The 12,943-nt window shown below is 39.7% G+C and overlaps 1 protein-coding gene across 9 annotated transcripts in view; it reads right to left on the bottom strand.

The window, feature by feature from the left end:
- The window catches only part of MITF (melanocyte inducing transcription factor), a 242,273-nt gene that overhangs the window by 85,894 nt on the left and 143,436 nt on the right, over positions 1–12,943 (bottom strand). The window lies entirely within an intron of this gene.

Here is a 12,943-nt window from a genome sequence, read left to right as displayed (position 1 = left end):
TTTGGTACCCTGGTGCCAACCCTCATAACAGAACTTGCTTGTTTTATTAACGAAGCAATTATGAACTATTTACAGGTGAAACTGATGTAAAATGAACATGAAACGTGCTATGGTATACAATTCATGCTTACTGAGCAAGCACCAAAAGCCAAAGCCACTCTTAATATATGCTTGTCCTCATACTTGCTGATGCTTCATACTAGATGCCCAGCGTTAATCTTGTTTGACAAACAGAGGCAGCCCTGCTGGTTTTGAATTTTTCTGTACTTTGCTAAAAGAACTAAAAACGAAGTCTAACTGCATACTCTCATACACTAGATGGAGCCTTGTCTCTTATTTCACCTCACCTGTCAAACTTCATTTAGCTATTCTCAGATTCCTTTGCACAAGGAATTAGAGTTCAAGGGTAAAAGAGGTGAGGGGCATTGGTGTAGTGGTTAAAAGAAAAAAAAAGAGTGGGTAAACTCTTAACCTAAACTCTGTATTCCCCAAATGAGAAGTGGGTAAACGCAGTCAAGGTTCCTTCCCCACTCTGAACTCTAGGGTACAGATGTGGGGACCTGCATGAAAGACCCCCTAAGCTTATTCTTACCAGCTTAGGTTAAACACTACCACCACCAAAGTGTTACACAAAGAACAGGGGAAGTGCCCACTTGGAAACGTCTCCCTCCCCCCGCCCCAAAACATCACCCCAAGCACTACACCCCCTTTCCTGGGGAAGGCTTGATAAAAATCCTCACCAATTTGCATAGGTGAACACAGACCCAAACCCTTGGATCTTAACAATGAAAAAGCAATCAGGTTCTTAAAAGAGAATTTTAATTAAAGAAAAAGTAAGAGAATCACCTCTGTAAAATCAGGATGGTAAACACCTTACAGGGTAATCCGATTCAAAACAGAGAATTCCTCTAGGCAAAACCTTAAGTTACAAAAAGGCACAAAAACAGGAATACACATTCCATTCAGCACAATTTATTTTATCAGCCATTTAAACAAAACAGAATCTACCGTATATCTAACTAGATTGCTCACTAACTCTTTACAGGGAGTTCTGACCTGCATTCCTGCTCTGGTCCCGGCAAAAGCATCACACAGACAGAGACACCCTTTGTTTCTCCCCCCTCCAGCTTTGAAAGTATCTTGTCTCCTCATTGGTCATTTTGGTCAGGTGCCAGCGAGGTTATCTTAGCTTCTTAACCCTTTACAGGTGAAAGTTTTTCTTCTGGCCAGGAGGAATTTAAAAAAGTGTTTACCCTTCCCTTTATATTTATGACAGCAGTGTACTCATCTTTGCCCTCAACTACACTGCTGGTGAGGGGTAAAATCCTGGCCCAAATGAAGACAGTCGGTTGGGTAAATGCCAATTGACATGGATACGGCCATGGATTTCAACTGGGGTGGGTCTTTTTTAAAAACAAGCTAACAAAAAAAAAAAAAACCACACACACATTCCAATTTAAAAAAAAAAATTTACTCCGAAAATTACTTTTAATGAAACACTGCTCTGTAGGCTTCAGAGCAAACATCAGATCCCATTTAAAGTTATTGAATGCTCTAGGCTCTCCAGACCACACTGAAGCCTACTCATCTAGCCTTTACCGCATGTACAATCCATCATGGTTTGAATACATGTTGGAGAACTCTATAGTTAGCTTGTGTTTTATTAATTTGTGTTTGCATTTCTCTCCTATTCCTTTAAGTACATTAGAAATCTGAATTTTTACTTTTTGTTCTAATCTTTCATCCAATAAGGAGTTAAACTGCTTAGTAATTTCCTGGGTCTCATTTTTCAATAGTGCTAATACTTTTGGTTTCCTTCAAACACTGCTACCTCTGCTCTTGTCTGGTAAATTAAAAAGAATTATCATTAATGGATTGATGATGCCTCAGTTTGTCACTTAAGATTCTTCTGACTCTGCTGATTTACATACCTAGAGCAAAATAGTTTATGGCCAAAAGCTGTGGTTGAAGTCAGTGGGAATTTTGCTTAAGTGAAGAATGAAGAATTTGACCGAGATTGCTAAAACAATATCTCATCAATCTTCCCTTAGTCATGTTTGGAGGGAAAAAAAAAATGTGTTATGTTCAAACCAAACAGTTCACTCTATGCAAACTAGAGTCTCATAATTTTAATGGGACGGTGACAGAACAAAGCCAACCTAACTTCTGGCAAGTTGGCACTCTCCCACTAGGATTTTTCAGTGTGCAACAGGATACTCTGCCTGTGAATGCGTGTGTGGAGATAAGGCAAAATAAGCACAGCAAAGACAACTGCCTAAAGGAGCGACCTGATTCGTTTTGCAAATTAAACATTTAAAGAAGAGTTTGAGAGCTGGCAACACTTTAAAACATTGATTCATGAAATCTGGATGATGCCTCGAGAAGTTACTGTACTGAGGCTGGTTATTCACCAAGGGTTAATTTCTTTGTTAATGAGATCTTTCTAGCAACCTACTCAAAACTTTGAAGGGTACATTCATGCTGCAGCTCGGGATAGGATATGCAGCTTCTGTAGACACACCTGTGCAAGCTGCAATCTAGCTTGCTTGCTAAAAATAGAGGGAAGCACATTGCAGGGCACGTCAGTGCAAGCTGCACAATCCCATATGACACCTGCGGATGCATTCTCGTTTATGCAGCCTGAGCTGAAACTTGCATTGCAGCAACCTCACTTTGTATTTTTAGACAGCGAGCATGGATGCATCTACACAAGCCTAATTCATAGACCAGCTGCAATGCAGATGTACCCTAAGACAGACAGCTTGTTACCTTTTGAGGGCTCAAAGTCATCTGAAGTCACCAACTGATACCACAGGCAAAATGCTACCCCCAATTTGCACACGAAAATTCAGTGTGTAAACAAATCAAAGCCCATTCCAATTTAATGATGTACTCTGTCCATATTCTCTCATTCAGGTATAGAAAAAGTTATCTGAAATTTTAAAGGATTTCCATTGACTTGAATGAGCTTTGGATTAGGCCCTCAGAAAACCCAACATTTTAACATAGGAAGTCTGTAGTGGTAGAATCATTTGAAACTAGAATATATTAACTATCAATACAGTGAAACTCCACCCCTGTCGGAAAGTGAGCATAACTGAGAAACACTTGAATAGCCTTTTGCTCTAAGCTCCTACACAACAAATGTGGATTTACTTGTAGAAATATGAATATGGAAAGATTCTAAGAAAACATTTTATGAAGGATTTGGTACACTGCATTGTCTGGAAAATAAATGTCAACATCTACTGTATTGCAATTTCTTGGAACTCTTTCTGTGCCAATGTTCTTATTGCCCCGTGTACTTCTGTATATTAGTCCAGCTGAGTGAACCAAAGTTCAAAAGCATTGAACTGAAACAGCAAAGAAGAAAATACCTCCAATGTGACCCCTTGTTCTTTCCCATTTTATAAATAACTTGAGTGCCTAGATTTCTGTAAATCCATTAGTTATTGCTTCATAAATAATTACTGGGTTTGGGCTGATTCCGCCTTTTCTTTGGCGTACTGTGTCAAGAGTACACCTAAGATTTCTGCAGTTTATATTGGGAACGATACGCAGAACTGAGTATGTGGCTTAGGGGGAGGGAGGGGGGAAATCTAGAAGAGAACAGTCACCATATTCATTGGCAACAGAATTTCAGAGAGAACATTTCTTGTTGACAATTATTTGGGGTAAGATTTTCAAGAGCGCTCAGCTCTCATTTAGGCGCACACACAAAAAACTAGCCAGTGCATATGGGGGCAATGCATACATGCTCCTTTATCTTCCTGCGTTTTCCATGCCTAAAGATGTCCACAATTCTATTGCTGTATCTGGTTCAGTTCATATAAACCACTCAGATTAAGATTTTTAGATTTCACCTCCTCCCCACTATCATTATCAGTGGTCTTTCTGGAGTGTTAAAAATGTGCCTAGGTCAAGAGACTCCATGTCCCTTTAATGTTATGCAGCTGCAAAGTCAGACTGTGAGTAATAAAGTCAGAAGACCAGAAAAATTGAATCTGGAACTAAACCACACAAGAACGCTGACATTATTTTCCATACAAAGAACTAAAATATGGGCTCTATTTGGCATTTTTAAGAGTATACTTAATGGGAGTTTCATATGATTAAAGTGATTTATGGTTGACATTGGACATGCCAGAATATGAATGGACAGAAAAATAGAGTTAGAAAAATATTTCAAGTTAAGAGGCTAATGTTCACACACACACATTTTAAAATATTGACTTACTAAATGCTTCCTTCCTTTTATTTTCTTTCCACAAACTCTCATGTTACTCAGTTTTATCGGAAAGCAAATGTCAGTCATCTGGGTGAACATTTGCAGAAGCCAAATTTTAAGTTTTATCGCAAGTATTCACAATAGAAATGCTTCCATCGTGTTCCAATCAGGGAACAGAAGCAATACCGTATGACTTATCGGAACAATCCAACCAACCCGCATAACTGGGGATCCCTTACCGACAATCCTCCAGGGATATCTGCAGTCCAAGTTTAAAAAAAAAAAAGGGAGGGGGGAGGAGGGCTGGCAGTGCGCAAATAATCTCAACACATGCATTCTGAAGCTGTGATCTATTCCTGATTACTCCTGAGGCACGAGAGGTTCAATTGGTCAGATAATCTTATTCACACTGAGCAACTTAATTTTACTGGAAAATTGATACTGAAGGAAAATTTCAATTGTGTTAGGTCAGCTCAAAAGGAACATAAGCAAGCATCACATTTTCTCACCGACGCATGCGTATGTCCAACATCAGATAACACAGTTATCATGGTAAAAGGTAGATATAGATTGATGACCGCTTAGTAAGTGTACATCATATGATGAGTCCATGTACAACATTTATCACTCACTTTTAACCATACCAATATTTATTTGCTATAACAACAATATTTGATGGAGTATCTGTTAGTCTTTAGGGTGTTCTGTCAGTGCATGTATTAGTTCAGAATCAGACATCTGGAAGTGTTAAACATTACACAACTTGCAAAATACTGAATGAATCAAATCACAAAGATTATCCATTTCACCAAGCATCCCAAGTTCCATTAAGTGACTTGAAGTCGTCTCACTGCAAGGAGAGTCTATGGAACAGCATTAGACAATGAGATAATTATGTTTTTTTGATGTACCTTTAAACTTCTTATATTGTCTGTAATCTCTCCTAGGAATAACCAAAAAAAAGTTTGTGGAAGAAACAGCGTCATCTACATTATTTTCTTGGTCTGTTCAATGCCCGAATATCTCCATATACAATAATATTTCTGGCAGTAAGACACTGGATTTAATGCTCTAAAAATGCTCCACTGTAGCGGACATCAACACTACCTTTCTGTCACTGTCGTTTGTAACCTTGGGTTAGTTTCTATGCATCTTTCTCTTCATGCCTCCAGACAGTCTCCAAGTCTTGCTTCTTCCTTGGAAAATACAGAAAGAAGCTAACCCTTTTCATTATGTCATCACCAAACCCCTTGTCAAAATAGCCTTGCCTTCCACCTCAGTTACTGCTGCCTTATGTATTTTGTCCTCTGTTCCTCCATCAAGCCAGAGTGTCCAATATCAACATGTGGACACTGATGTTCCAGGCAGGGATTATCTCCGCCGTTACCAACAACGGTATATAGGAAAATAAGGTCAAGATTTTCTAGAGTCCCCAGAGACTTTAGTGCAGCGGTCCCCAAACTGTGGGGTGTGCCCCCCTAGGGGGGCATGGAGGAAATCCAGGGGGGATGCTAAAGGGGCCAAGTCAGCCCCCATTGGCGGGTGGGGAGGGAACGCCACCCAGCCCCTCCCTGCCCCCAGATCTGCTCCAGTCCTGCTCCCAGCCCCATTCCCAGGCTCGGCCGCGGCTCCATTCCCGGACCCAGATCCACCTTCAGCTGTAGCCCCAACCTCAGCCCCCTTATCCCATGTCTTCCCACCCTCCCCGGAGCTGCAGCCCCTCTCCTGGCCCCTGCTCTGGGGTGGGGGGAGGGGATGTGGACAGGGATAAGGGGCGGGGGTGACCCTCAAAAGCTTAGTGCCTTTGTTTTTGTTGTCCATCTTGACATCTTAAGAAGGGTCCTTGATTTTCAGAAAGTGCTGAGCGCCTTCTCTTCCTGGCCATCCCAAAGAGTCTCAGACTTTTAAAGCATCCCACACTGGACACCCAGAACTGGAGAAAAGAAATCAAAAACCTAGTCATTGTAAAATCTTGGCAATTTTGCATTTCTTCAGGTCCATGTGAAAATGCATGTATAATAAACATACAACAGATTTTGGTTGGGCTGGAGGAAAGCTCCTTTGTCTAGGAGTTGCCATGAGGTAGTGGAGCCACTTCAAAAGTCTACCTCCAAAAAGAGTCTGGCTACCAAATCAACCAACCACCTTTTGCCCATTTGTATCTATGGCGCTGGAAGACTTTCTCTGGTATTTTTACTGGTCATCATACTGCATGATCTCACGGCAATCCAGAGACATGTACATTTGGTATCTATCTTATAGGCTTAGAGGCTCCAAGACTGGGTTCTCACTGTGGTGGACACTATGCACACAGTGGAGCAGGAACTTTTTCTTGATATAACAGCTGACTGTCTATATAGACTAGACATAGGTATGTGGGAAAGGGAGAATTATCTCCACTTTACAGATAGTGAACCAAGGCAGATTTAGGAGACATTTGCAGAGTCACAAAGAGCAGTAGATGCCCAACTCCCACTGACTGTCACAGGAGAGTTGGGCACCTACCTATTATCTGTGCTTTTGAAAGTGTCCTCCAAGTGACTTGTCTCAGGTCAGATGGAATGTGCGGTAGAGACAAGAATTTAACCCAACTCCCAAGTGCCCGCCCTGGGCCTTAACTACAAGGTCATCCTTCCTCTGTAGCCATGAAGCAAACCCACATTTCTTTCGTTATCACAGGTGGAGTTAACAAGCTATGCAAAAGACACAGCAGAACTTTGGAACAGTGGGTGAAGCCACCAACACCTGTTAACAGGGTGGGTCAGCAGAAGAGTCCTTCCAGCAGGTCACACTACAATTGACAAGATCAGCATCCTTCTATCCCAAGCAGTCACAGACACTGAGCTCTTGTCTCCTTTCACCTTTAAGCTCCTCCAAAGCACATTTTGACACACTGGTAGAGCGGAAAGGGGAAGCCTTCGTTGCCTGTGCAATACCCAATCCGCAAACAGAGATTTAGTCTCCAGCATTTTAGGTGAGGGCTTAAAAGTTATTGAATGAACAAGCATCTAGAGTATAAAACCGGAACGTGCATATTTTCCCCCTCAAACTGTACTGTAAAATCCTGCCTATTGGAGTTTGAGCTTTGTAAAGACATTTTGATTATTCTATTAAATCATTTTCACATGAAAAAATAACATTCACCTTTTAAAAAGGTTTTTAAAAGAGAATACTACACTTAGAGCAATAATGATATCAAGTAGTATGGATTGTAAGCTTTTAAAATATAAAATAAAGTAAACCAATTGCTTACAGGAACTATGTTCTAGTTCCTTATTTTGCATACCGAATGTTTAATCAAAACCATACACGTGTGATGGTTAAAAAACACAAAACTGAAAAGGATTTCCTACAACTATATAACCTGTGCATTGAATGCAAAGCCTGGAAAGGCTGAAATACTGAAAGCAAAATTTTCCCCAAAACAAAGAGCAAAAAGCTCTAGGTAAAACGGCGGCAGCAGCAACCCTACGTAAATGGATATTGCAACATCAGCAGCAGCCAGAAAAATACAGTTCACATGCCAAAGCATTTTTTATGGGCCAAAGTCTATGGTGAGATAATGGCCTTGAAAAGAATTACATGGGAAGCATTAGCAAGTACTAGCAACAGAGACATACAAAACTATGATAGCCGCAGTGCTGCTACTAATTGCACGGCAGCTCTTTAAAAATGTTGGCTATTAGAAATAAGATTACATCTCATTAATCTTATCTTAATTTGTTAGGACTTTTATACGCGTCTCCATCTATAAGTGAAACAGAAGAATACGTCAGTAAAACAGAAGTGACAAAAGGTCATTCTACAATAAGGAACATGTAATCTTTTAGGGCCAGAAAGCACTTTGGCACACACCTTTATGCAGGTGAGCAGACTCTCAGAGTTCAGAGATACGATGCATTGAGCCTGATTCAACGACTACTGCAGTCAATGGGAGTCTTTCTAGCAAGTTCAATGAAAGTAAAATCAGGCCCCATTTCCTTAAAGCTAAGCATACACTTAGTCTGAATGAGTAATGTGCACAGAAAAAAAAATTAAAAAGCTGTTCCAGGAATTGCATTTAAAGCAATGTTACCAACTCTTGTGATAGCTGGGTTTACTTAAATCATCAGCTCCTGGAGACAAGTGATACGCAAGAACTCTCAGTTTTCGTTAAAAAAAAAAAAAAAAAGTTTCTAGTCATCAGGAGTCACATTTTCAAGCTTTTTCTCCACAACCAAGCGTATCCCCTAAAGACGAAAAGCCCAGAAGGCAACTTTAAAAACAAATCAATCCCTACGTTTATTATTTAAACATCATGACTTTTTTCAAATATTTTCTGGTTTCTCGATTCTTCATTAATACAGTAATAACGAATCCATTGATCAATAGCATACCAGTCAAAACATATTCCCTTGTGAAGGAATTGTGGCTTGGAGAGCTTCTCTGTAATAATGCTTTTTTCTACCTAACAGCAAAGCGGAAATTAGTACTGACAGTAAACTTTTGCACATTAAAGCGTTTGTGAACAAGGGATTAAATGCAAAGAGAGTGAGTTAAATTGAAAAGTCAGAAAAAATCCTAAATACCATTTATTTCATTGAAACTAATGAATCAAAAATGTAAATGCAAGATAGAAAATAAGGGCTCGATCCTGCAAACATGGAGGCACATGAATATTTGTACGTATGTATGTAATAAAGAAACAATATACTCAAAGCATCACCTGAATTTTTCAAACTGGAACAGCCACCATCCCTACCATCACATACAGTATTAGTCAAATTTTCTCAGTCCAACCCATTGAAAAGTTGAATTTTAACTATTTACCACCACAACCAGAAGAATACATCTAGAAAAATAGATTAACACTGTTGTACTTAAAGTTAACAGGGATGCCAAGGAATACTGAATTGACATTACTTGGGGATTCCCCCTCCCTCCCCATTTGACATCCTGCTTGCACAAGCCACACTACCAGAGTTAACACTAAAGAAATTAAATGTTTGCCATAGAGAAAAACAAGCAAATTAAAATTCTCTACTGTAGACTCCTGTTTCCAGAGGGTGGAGATGTGTTTGTTCATTCTGGTGCCAGGTCATTTTGAACTATTTATGCTGACCTGGACTTACTAAAATCTTTATATGCAATAAAGCCAATGCTGTGAATCCAGAAAAAAATGGTTATTTTAGTTGTTAAATACAGTATGTAGCCAAATCGAAGTGTTACATTTGTACCACTCAATCATTCTCCTCCCTGCAGCTGAGCAAGAAGGGAGACAGCAAGACTCTAATAGCAAGTTCTTAGCATTTCAAAGAGAAAGGGTCTGTTTATTCAAGTTTTAGATATGTATTTATTTAAAATAAAGCAAATTTAAGATTTAGAAATGTAAGAAAGTGGCAATAAAGTGAACTGTAACTAGATAGGATTTTAACCAGCAGCATTAAAAAGTCACGAGTTTTGTTACTGATTTCAATAGGAGCAGGAAGAGGCCTTAGTACAACAATCATGGGCCAAATCCTGCCCTCCTAATTTGTATGCGTGGTCCCACTGATTTACGTGTTGATTTGTCTTCTTGCGTCTCATCCTTTATCAGAAAAAAAATGCACGTGTGGCATCAACGCAGACTTTAAGCTTAATAACTGCAACCTGTTACAATTGTTCTTAGAGTTTCTTCTATTAGGGTTATGCTCCATTTGTTTTTTCTAATTTAAACATTTCTCTGCTCGTTCCCCTACCCCATTCCAAAAATTTAAAAACAGACATTTTGAACAAGAAGAATATTTATAGTAGCAATTAGCAATAAGCAATATGTAAGGATTAGTTCACCCAATTCATGTTGCCCATGAAAAGTGAGTAAATTTCGCACTAAGAGAAGCATAACCACCCTATGGATTAATCTGATTTGCAAGGTAAACCTTAATCTTACTACTGGGAAAGAGAAAATGCTGTTCCTTGATTTTATTGGGTTTGTGCAAGTTAAACTTTCCATGGAGTTTCCAGTATAAGACTAACTTTCAGTACGTTGTGCAGCAATGACCTAGTAACTCCAGATTCAAGCCCAACTACACTGAAGTCAATGGGAGTATTTCACCTTTTCCTTAACTTGGACCAGTGCTCTTCAGCACACACACAAAAATGTTGAAAAGCACAGCATGCAAATTTTCAGTTAATACAATGGAGAGTCTATCCTGAAATGACCTCATGACAGCATCACTCCAAATATACATAGTTAAATAGTAAAGGCAGTGATAATGGACATTTTAGTCAAACATGGAAGTCAAACAGCTGATCATTAAAGATCATATAAAGGTCTTGCGCAAACTTGTTGGCCTTTTCCATTTTAGAAAAAGGGCTAGGGAGGAAAGATTTACAATTTAATAAAACTCCTTAAGATACAGCCAGCAATTCACTCATAAGTACCTCCAAGAGTTTTATCACCCTTATCTTTCCGTTCAGAGACTACTTTTGAGTAAGTTCATATACCAACTTCCTTATCTGAACTCCATACACAGTACAAGCCAGACTCTAGTTCTTAATGCATTTCATGCAAACCAACTAACGGCAAGGAGTTAGGAACATGTAAACACAATACCATGCTAGAATGGCTTCCCCCAAAACAGAAGTTGTTTGATACAAAAGCACCATATTTTACACTAACAAACAAAACAAACTCAAAAAACTTACCCTCTGAATTCATTTTTTTTTTTTTTTTTTTTTTTACTTTTTGACCCAGCGAGGCAAGAGTTCCCAATCAACTGCGTTTCTGATGGCCACAAAACCAAAGCTACACAGAAAGGTCTTACTAAGCACTAGCTTTCAGAAATGGATAGCACTTTTTCCCTCCTACTATCCACCTCCTAGCCTCTGCTATTACATTTGTGCCTGCTTTTTGCTAGAAAACTTCTGCAAATGAAAACAGATGAGTAATGATTGCTACTTTATGAAAGTCCCACACTCATCATCACTAATAATAGCTCTGTTCCTTTTGCTACTCAGAATGTTTAGAGGTTGAAATGCTGCATGAAACACATTTTCTTGCACAGATCCAGTAATGTTTTCCTGTACCATACTAGGCCCTGACCCATCAAACAGTTATGCGTATGCTTAACTTCACAGATATTCATTGGATCATTGACTAGGAGTTGCTCCTCACATAAAGGGATGACATGAGAGAAAAACAAGACTGTGCTTAAACTCTGTTTCATCCATTAGTGATCCCTGAACTTTGTGGGGGAAAAGTCTGAATCCAAACCTAGATCTCAGCTTTCCAACTCAGGGACCTCTGGTATTTGGAATTCCAGAAAGATTATATAGCACCTACCACAACAGGATCCTGGACCATGTCTGGGACTCCTAGGTGCTAGGATAATACAAATAAATAGTAATAATGAATTTTAAAAAGGAAAGTAGAGGCATTACTGAAAGTGACTCGGCCAGTCTGCTCATCACAGGCATGCTTAACTCTCCAACTAACCAACGTATGCAGTGTTTTTGTAACTGTGTTGGTCCCAAGATATCAGACAGATGAGGTGGGTGAGCTACTATCACCTTACCAGACATTAACTAAGGCTGGTGAAGACCAGTGGAAGTAGGTGGCATTACAGGCAGGCTCCTGGATCTAAAAAGTTGGACCAGGGCTGCCCAATACATAGAGATAAAGTGCATGCTTGTTACTTACTGTGGGCATTCCAGGAAGAGCGCTAGAGTGACAAAGCTTGAAGGCACTTAAGGGTTATAAGGTAAGAGGTGACAACTTTTCACCAGTCTGGATTGAATCCCAGAACATATCAGTTGGCCCAATGAAAGATATTAACTCATCCACCTTGTCCAATTAAACAATAACAGAGACTGAAGTGACTAAACCCGTCCTCCAACTATTATCATGCTGTGTGAGCAAGCAAGCCGTCAAGTGGGGGAGTGGGACGGGGGTGGAGAGGGAGAAGAGAAGCTGTGAAATGATAGTGGGAAAACCATGGCAAAAGCCTTTCTTGCACAAACATGGGTACGATTCATCAATTATAACAAACCTTTCATTAAACCCATACGGATTATCCCCAAGTCAATTACAGGAAAGCCTGGGCACAATAGAGAGATGTGCCTTTCAAGTGATCCTTTTTCCTGACAGGTCTGCATCCTGACTGACCTAGCTGATTCATCCAGAAGGTTTCTGACATCTTCCCAGTTTAGGAAGGACCTGTTTAAGTGGTCTTTCTAGGGTGTTACTGTAAACCCTTTATAGAATTGGGAGCACCTCACACGGCACACTTGGAACTGTTGCATTCTGCTATTCAGTTCTTTAACAGTGGAGTTAAAGATGGACAATTCTTTCTTACTCGGACACAATTAATGATATGAAAGTACATATTAAAGATATTTCATACATATTGCACTATATTTTTGAACAAAGACAGAACATGGTGCATGGCTATCTACTCAGATAAAACTTTGGGTATACTTAGATGCCTTCAGGTCTGTACAAAGCTGATTTCTCTTGAATTGGAATGGAAGCATAGCTATTCCCTGAGCAGCCAAGTCACACTAATCAGTCATCAAACTTTATTCATAAAGCTCCTACTTTTAGCATAGCCCTGTATTTAAATAAACTGCAATAAGGTTTTAGGGCCTAGTCCTAAGCTGCCTGAAGTCAGCAGAAAGACTCCCACTGACACCAACGGGCTTTGCCTCAGGCCCCTTGGCAAGATGAATTAAGAGCAACTACTCATTTTGGGTACA

This window comes from Natator depressus, chromosome 7, assembly GCF_965152275.1.
Source record: "Natator depressus isolate rNatDep1 chromosome 7, rNatDep2.hap1, whole genome shotgun sequence".
In the NCBI taxonomy this organism is placed as follows: domain Eukaryota; kingdom Metazoa; phylum Chordata; order Testudines; family Cheloniidae; genus Natator; species Natator depressus.
This window is presented reverse-complemented; position numbering and strand designations above follow the sequence as displayed.